Raw genomic sequence first — 6,000 nt, 5'->3', positions numbered from 1 at the left:
CAGCTCCCAAATCTCCAGCTGCCCATCTGAGTATGAGTGTAGAACAGATGGTTGAGTCTGCAGAGCTGTTTACTCATACTATAGCCTGGGAATCAGAGGTCGGCTCCAGCCCTTCTGTGAATCCAGACGAGGAAATGATCTGCACTGATGCCCAGAATCTTTATGAGTCAGATCCAGGACCAGACGCAGAAGGTTCTGACCATAATGTAGACCCTCATTCCCAAACTGTAACTCCTGTTGGTGGAGACAATGAGGAAGACGATGATGAGACTCAAATACCTGATTGGAGCGACAACTTTAGTTTTTTGTCAGGGCAGGAACAGGTTGGCTCTGAGGACGACGGGTGTGATAACACACAGGGTGATGATGATGAGGTTGGAGATCCCACTTACTGTCAACCCACAGTCAGCCAAGAGATGAGGTCAGCAGAGGAGGTGGAGGAGAATGCTAGTGACGACGAGGTCAGGTTGCGCCTTCCTGGACAGAGACGTAGTACTGGAAGCACGTCAACAACTGCATCCTCAAACACAACTCTGCCTCTCACCACAAGTCGTGGTGGCTCTTTAGGTCGCATGGGTGCTAAGCCTTGCATAGCCTGGGCATTTTTTCAGATCGATAAAGATGACCCAACTCGTGTTATCTGTAACATTTGTCAGCAAAAGCTAAGTAGAGGCCAAAAAATACATAGTTTGAGTACTTCATGCATGAACCGGCACATGGACATGAAGCATAAGTTGCAGTGGGAAGCTCACTGTGCTACAATGCGGCCTAGCCGGCTGGGCCAACCACCGTCTGCCACATCTTGTGCATCCGCGGCCTCTTCATCCTCTGTGACTGGGGGGACAGCAGTCACACCTGTTTTGGGACGCAGACCTGCCACCTCTTTACCCGCAACAGACAGCGTGATTGGCAGGTCATCATTTTCTTTGGCGGTGGTAACACCAGCTGGTGTTGAGCGCTGTCCGACATCGATAGCACCACCTTTGGATCAAGGCAACCTAACATGTCCGCCTGCATCTTCCTCACAGACCGGCAGTTTGCCGGGGACACCCTTATCAACCCCGTCTAAGCACAACAGCCAGCCCTCGGTCCCTCAGATGTGGACAAGTAAAAGACCATTTCCTCCTAGCCAGGAGAAAGCTAAGAGGCTGAATTTCACCATCTGCAAGCTCTTGGCTACAGAAATGCTGCCTTTCTGCCTGGTGGACACAGAGGATTTTTGAGACCTTATGTCCGTCGCAGTGCCCCAGTACCAGATGCCCAGTCGGCACTACTTCTCAAAGAAAGGTGTGCCTGCGCTCCACCAGCATGTCGCACACAACATCACCGCTTCTTTGAGAAACTCTGTGTGTGACAGGGTGCATTTCACCACAGACACTTGGACGAGTAGGCATGGACAGGGGCATTACATGTCGCTGACTGGGCACTGGGTAACTATGGTGACAGCAGGACAAGGGGCTGCTGTCCAAGTCTTGCCGTCCCCACGAGTTGTGCGTCAATCCTCTTTATCTCAAAGTTCCTCCACTGCTTCTGCCTCCTCAACCTCCTCTCAGTCCTCCACCTGCACACAAAGCCTGTCTGGTCATGCCACAAGCTTTCTAACTGCGCAGGAGGGATCCTGCACACCTCCTTACTATGCTGGCAGTAGGGCTCAACGTCATCAGGCGGTTTTTACTTTGAAATGTCTGGGAAATGTGAGTCACACAGCTGAGGAGTTGTGGTCAGCTCTGGAGAACCAATTTCATGAATGGTTGTCTCCACTGGACCTGAAACCAGGGAAGGCCATGTGCGACAATGCTGCAAACCTGGGTGCGGCCCTTCGCCGGTGCAATGTCACACACGTGCCTTGTATGGCTCACGTGTTGAACCTGGTTGTCCAGCAATTTTTAGCCCACTATCCCGGAATAGATGGCCTTCTGCAGAGGGCACGGTCGCTGTGTGCTCACTTCCGCCGTTCGCATCCCGCAGCTCAGCGACTTACATCTCTACAGAAGTCGTTGGGCCTGCCAGTTCACCGGCTAAAATGCGATGTGCCTACCCGGTGGAATTCAACTCTGCACATGTTGCAGCGACTGTGGCAGCACCGACAAGCCCTGGTGCAATACGTTCTGACGTATAGCCTGGGCCAACGACATCCAGAGGTGGGGCAAATCACGCTGGAGGAGTGGTCTCAGATCAGGGACCTATGCACCCTTCTGCACAGTTTTGAAATGGCGACGAAGATGTTTAGTGCTGACGATGCCATTATCAGCATGACTATTCTGGTGATTTACATGCTGGAGCACATGTTAAACAGAATTCGGAGTCAGGTGGTGGCACAAGAGGAGGTGGAGGAAGTAAAGGAGGAGGAGCTCTACGCGGAAGGACTAACATCTGCAAGGTCCAGACGGTCGGCAGCACCAAGGCGGCAGGCATGTGAGGGTGGGGGAGATGGTTTTACCAGGGCGCATGGTAGCAGCCAAACTAGTGAGGAAGGTGCAGTAGCCCAGGAACAAGTGGAGGACGAATTGATGGAAGACTCATCAGATGAGGGAGACCTTGATCACATTTCTGTTGTGCGAGGTTGGGGGGAGAGGACAGAGGAAGGAAGCATGATTGTTACCTCGCCACCAACACAACAGGGACTTGGTGCTCCTGGATGCGCAAGACACATGAGTGCCTTCTTGCTGCACTACCTGCAACATGACCCTCGAATTGTGAGAATTAGAAATAATCCTGACTACTGGGTTGCCACACTGTTAGATCCCCGGTACAAAAGTAAATTTGCAGAAATTATTCCTGCCATAGAAAGGGATGCACGCATGCAGGAGTATCAGCAGAGACTGTTGCAGAATCTTACATGTGCTTTTCCACAAAACACCAGTGGTGCACGTAGTGAATCTCACAGTTCCAACTTGCCAACCGTGGGACCGTCGAGTGTTCAGCACTCAAACCGTAACAGAAACACAGTATCTGCTGGTAACATCAATTTTGCGGAATCATTTCACCACTTTTTTAGCCCATCCTTTGCAAGGCCACAGGAGACAAGAAGTCTGACACATAGTCAACGCCTAGAGAAGATGGTACAGGAGTATCTCCAAGTAAACATTGAAGCCATGACTGTGTCACTGGACCCATGCTCTTTTTAGGCTTCCAATCTGGATAAATGGCCGGAGCTAGCCACTTACGCCTTGGAGATCTTGTCATGCCCCGCAGCCAGCGTTCTGTCTGAACGTGTGTTCAGCGCTGCTGGTGGTGTGCTGACAGATAAGTGCACGCGGCTCTCCACTGATAATGTAGACAGACTCACGTTCATAAAGATGAACAAATCATGGATCCGAAACGACTTTTCTACCCCTGTGTCATCCTGGGGAGAGTAAAAGCTTGATGATTGGTTAAAATCACCTCACCAACCGTTTTAAGCTTTCAAATTACTAATCATTTTTATCTGTATCTTGGCTGGAAAATAATTTGGGCTTTGTAGCAGTGTGCAGTACTGATTCTATTAGGCCATCTATACTAAGCTCCACCAGATTTAAAATTACTAATCATGTTTATCTGTATCTTGGCTGGAAAATAATTTGGGCTTTGTAGCAGTGTGCAGTACTGATTCTATTAGGCCATCTATACTAAGCTCCACCAGATTTAAAATTACTAATCATGTTTATCTGTATCTTGGCTGGAAAATAATTTGGGCTTTGTAGCAGTGTGCAGTACTGATTCTATTAGGCCATCTATACTAAGCTCCACCAGTTTTAAAATTAATAATAATTTTTAGCTGCATCTAGCCCGGAAAATAATTTTGGGGCTCCGAGATGCGCAAGACACATAAGTGCCTTCTTGCTGCACTACCTGCAACATGACCCTCAGATTGTCAGAATTTGAAGTAATCCTGACTACTGGGTTGCCACACTCTTAGATCCCACACACTCTTCGATCAACCTTTTCATTTTAATAAAGACCAAAAAAATGGTCATTTTTGAAATTATAAGCATTAGCAGGTTATTAGAAACTGAAATCAAACAGTTTTCAACTCAAAACTTTATTCTAGGTGATGTTACATTTGCACATAGGACCCCTTGTTCGAAAGGAGCTTCTGAACTCTCTCGTCCATTGAATTTGTCAGGTTTTAGATGGTTTCTGCTTCAATTGTTTTGCATGAGGACAGAATACCCTCCCAGAACTGTTGTTTAGATGTGAACTGCCTCCCGCCATCATAGACACTCCTTTTGATGATGCTCCAGAGGTTCTGAATGGGGTAGAGGTCAGGGGAGCATGGGGGTCACACCATAAGTTTGTCCCCTTTTATGCCCATATCAGCCAGAGATGCAGATGTGTTATGTGCAGCATGACACGGTGCATTATTATGCATGAAAATGATCTTGCTGTGGAATACACGGTTCTTCTTCTTGAACCATGGCAGGAAGTGCTGTTTGAGAAACTCCACATACATTATGGAGTTCATCTTTACCCCTTCAGGGATCTTAAAGGGTCCGACAATCTCTCTCCCCATGATTCCAGCCCAAAACATTACTCCACCTCCTCCTTGTTGGCGCTGTAGCCGTGTTTGCATGGGGTGTCCATCAACCAGCCATCCTCCACTCCATCCATCTGGACCATCGAGCGTTGCACGGCACTCATCCGTGAACAAAACAGTTTTGAAATCAGTCTTCATGTATTGTTTGGCCCACTGGAGCCGTTTCTGCTTGTGTGCAGTGGATAGAGGAAGTCGACAGGATGGCGTACGCACAGCTGCAAACTCTGAAGGACCCTGCATCTTGTTGTTCGGGGGATGTTGGAGGCACCAGCAGCTTCAAAAACTTGTCTGCTGCTATGACAAGGCTTTTTTGCCGCTGCTCTTTTAACCTGACGTAATTGCCTGTAGGAAAGAGTCCTCAATTTGCCCTTATCAGCACGCACACGTGTGTACTGTGAATCAGCTACATACTTCTTGATTGCCAAGACACTTCATCCTGATCATCGCACAATGTTGATTGTAGTCATGCCTTGACCTAAACACTCCACAATTTGTTGCTTCTCAGCAGCCGACACATCCTTTTTCTTTCCCATTTTGGCAGAAAATGTAGGCTGCTTAATAATGTGGGACAGCCTTCTTAAGTAGTTTGCCTTTCATTGGACACACCTGCCAAACTAATTAGCACAGGTGTCTGCAATTGCTTACAGTGATATAAAGAGCCCTGACACACATCACCATCAATGAGTTTAACTGACAAACAGACAAATTCTTCCCTTATCACTCCTAAACACTTTTTGCATAATAATTTGGAACACAGTGTACATGTGCTTTTCCACAAAACACCAGTGGTTCACGTAGTGAATCTTACAGTTCTAACTTGCCAACCGTGGTCTGTATGGAGTTGTTCAATAAAGGGCCCAAAATTAAGATAACATAGACGGTAGAGGTCTCTATGAATAGGAATTCCTAAGTATTTGATACCCTGTGAGGGCCAGGCAAAGGGAAAGTTGGACTGGATGGAATCCTGTATGGATTTGGGGAGGGAGACATCGAGGGCCTCAGACTTCGCTGCATTGATTTTAAAATTTGACCATGTAACAAAGTGATCTATTTCAGCCATAACAGCAGGGATGGATATATGTGATTGAGTGATATATACTAGGACATCATCAGCAAATAGAGAGCACTTGTACTCGGTGCCTCCCACCTCAATCCACCTAATATTGGGGTTATGGCGAATTGATGAGAGCAGGTGCTCCGTCACTAGGATGTATAAGAGAGGGGACAGAGGACATCCCTGCCTTGTCCCATTGGTGATTATGAAAGGTGATGAAAATGTTCTGACGCGCCCCCTGGGCCTTGGGACACCCGGAGCCGGACCCTTTTTGGTGGATGCTGGTGGTTGTAGTCTCCGTGGCGGCGACCCGGTTCTGTGGTTCAGGGCGGTCAAACCAGTGGCGGAACTATTTATGTGGTTTTGATGTTTAAACGTCCGACTACGCCACCCGTGGATTGCGGTCAGAGTGAACCGCCGCTGCAGGGCA

This window comes from Phyllobates terribilis, unplaced genomic scaffold, assembly GCF_046119375.1.
Source record: "Phyllobates terribilis strain yellow unplaced genomic scaffold, ASM4611937v1 Scaffold_8__6_contigs__length_399053987, whole genome shotgun sequence".
NCBI lineage: Eukaryota > Metazoa > Chordata > Amphibia > Anura > Dendrobatidae > Phyllobates > Phyllobates terribilis.
Note: the sequence above shows the minus strand (reverse complement) of the source record.